This window comes from Onychostoma macrolepis, chromosome 23 (assembly GCF_012432095.1).
Source record: "Onychostoma macrolepis isolate SWU-2019 chromosome 23, ASM1243209v1, whole genome shotgun sequence".
Lineage (NCBI taxonomy): Eukaryota > Metazoa > Chordata > Actinopteri > Cypriniformes > Cyprinidae > Onychostoma > Onychostoma macrolepis.
Genome location: NC_081177.1, coordinates 30,287,567 through 30,290,283, shown reverse-complemented (window position 1 = coordinate 30,290,283; position 2,717 = coordinate 30,287,567). Strand labels below are relative to the sequence as shown.

Genomic DNA, 2,717 nt, shown 5'->3' with positions numbered 1-2,717 from the left:
TTGAGAGGGAAAGTGTTAGTAATAAATGCTGAAATTTTAGCTTCTCTCACCTTTCTAGCCGCAACTTTGCCGGCACCAGTTAATTTTTTGAATTAATTAATGATTTCTCTTCTCATTCTTTCGTATTTGGAACCCCAAAGGAAACAGAACAAAGAACATTTTTAACATTGTATAAATCAGTAGTTAAGGGTGGGCTAGCAGTTCCAGAAATAAGTATTAAATTGGAATCAATCTTTTTGACTCCTATTCTGAAAGCTTGTCTAAGTAAGAATGAAGAAACTTTGTGGCATTGTTTTGCTAAGCTTTGGGTGGGCCAACAGGTAGCCAATGCTTGGAGGATTAGACTTCCACAAAATATACCTCATGCTGATTTTAGACCAAAGATATACGAAAAGTTATTACTCTAACTTTTCTTAAAAGTGTCAGACATCCCTATCGAGAAAGTAAATCGAGTGAATGTGCAAAATGTTATACCCAGAATTACAGAGGATATCTCCGGTGGGAAAGCTCATCGAGTCTGATTGTATTCAAGTATGGAAGAATGTAAGCAATGTATTTTTATTTAATTCACATAAAGACATTGCTTGGCAAGTAGTGCATCAAAGTCTACCTACTCTAGTGTTTTTGAAAAAAAGGAACTGCTCAAAGAGTTCACAATGTACAAAATTTAAATGTGGAGAAGACGAGTCCATCAGCCATTCATTTTGGTCTTGTAAATATACTAAGGAGGTATGGTTTTCTATACGAGAATGGTTAACTGACTTGTATAGATTTCCAACTGAAATGGATGTTCTGTATGGAGAGATGAATAACATAGACCCTGAGGAATGGATTAGATGGTGGACGGTTATCAATGTCATTAAAGAGGGGATATGGAAAGCAAGAAATATTTCTTGCTTTAAAAGATGTGATATACCGGCGGGAACAGTGATTACCTCAAGTCTTGTTTCAATCAGAGACTATGTGTTAAGAGAGAGAAACTTTATCTGTGATGGAAACGTTCAACTTCTTCCCCAATTTTTGAACATTGTGAATGATATGTATGGGAAGAGAGTTCCCTTTTTTGTGTGATGTTATAACTATGTATTGAATTGAATGATAAATAAATGTTTTTGAAGAAGAGAAGAAGAGAAAAAAAAAAAAAAGGTTCACCCAGGGCGAGGCTCGGTCATTGCACTCCAGTCGTGCTGACGCCTGCGAATTCCCCAAATGTGGGAATCTCAACTGCATAATTTATGGTAGTGGGGGACTGCGTTCGTGCTCTCCCCTGAAAGAGCTGGTTAAACAAAGCAGATGGGTCTTTAATTTTGTGTTTTTCTTTTTTCTTCTCTTCTTTTTTGGCTAGTCAACGATCCAGAGAGTTGTTCAGAGTGAGCAGTTCTGTCATATTGTGCGTGTGTGAAAAAAAGTCATTTACGCTCTTGAAAAGTCGGCCCCACCCCTGATGGGCGATTTAGTTTAAATTTCTCACAGACCTCACTTTTCAAGTCGATCAGACTGACTGTTGCCCAGCTGTAGCTGTAACTGACCACAGACTGAATCAAGTCATTTTATTTATATAGCGCTTTTAACAATGCAGATTGTGTCAAAGTAACTTTTCAATATCAGAATAGGAAAATAGTGTCAATAAATGTAAAATGACAAGATTAAACACTCAATTTTCAGTTAAGGACTTTAAACTTACAGATATTTTTAAAGCGCAGAACCCCAATATTCCAGGTTTTACTTGGTCTTTTGGTTCTTCCTTTTCTCGTATTGATTCTGTATTCTCCTCACCTACAATTGAGGTAGTGGAATCTTCCTTGAAACCGGTGTTCTTTTCCAATCATGCTAAAGTAGATTGTGTAGTAAAGATAAAAGTAGTACGAGAGGACCTGGATTATGGAAATTAGGATCTTTTAACAAGTTTATATTTAAATTGGTATCAAAACTAAGAGAAAAATTGAATCAGTGGAAATCTCTGCAAGAATTGTATAGTTCTGTAGGAGATTGGTGGGAAGATCTTAAAACTAAAATAAGGAGGTTTTTTATACAGGAAAGTAAGAAAGCTACGTCAAAAAGTAATTTCCATTTTAAAAAATGTTTTACAAATCTTATATTCTATGGCTCAATTTGATGTAGTCAAAGATATTTTAAAACTTAAGAGAGAAATAGCTACATTATAAGGAGTAGAGTTCATATGGAATCTAATGAAAAATGCACTAGTTATTTCTTTAAGAAACTTACTGGTTCAAGTTTGGACTCTTTAAAAATCCAAGACGACCAAGTAATAACAGGAACTCATAATATAGTATCCCATGTTCATTCGTTTTATAATAATTTTTACAGATCTAAAAATATAGAAGAGGAGGATATGATAACCTTTCTCTCTGAGGTTGGAAATAATATTCGAGGCGATTTAGAATGGATGAGATTAACCTCTGCGTAGATGATTTAACTAAAGCAGTAAAGAGCATAAGTAATAATAAATGCCCAGGAGCGGATGGTCTACCTAAGGAATTTTATATAACCTTTTGGGAAGCTTTAAAAGATCATTTGCTAATGATGTTCATGGAGAGTTTACGCATAGGAAAACTCCCATCTTCTCTAAGAGAAGGAGTCATCTCACTGATGTTTAAAAAAGGAGATAAACAAGATCTAAAAAATTGGCACCCCTTGACTTTGTTAGGGGTAGATGCTAAAATATTGTCTAAAGCTCTTTTGGTAACACTTTATTT

General features: G+C 35.0%; 1 non-coding gene across 1 annotated transcript; it reads left to right on the top strand.

Annotated features, from left to right (window-relative positions):
• Positions 1-1,106: 1,106 nt before the first annotated feature.
• On the top strand, positions 1,107-1,270 carry LOC131532716 (U1 spliceosomal RNA). Its single transcript, XR_009268950.1, has one exon. It is a non-coding gene; the product is annotated as a U1 spliceosomal RNA (small nuclear RNA).
• The last annotated feature ends 1,447 nt before the right edge of the window (positions 1,271-2,717 follow it).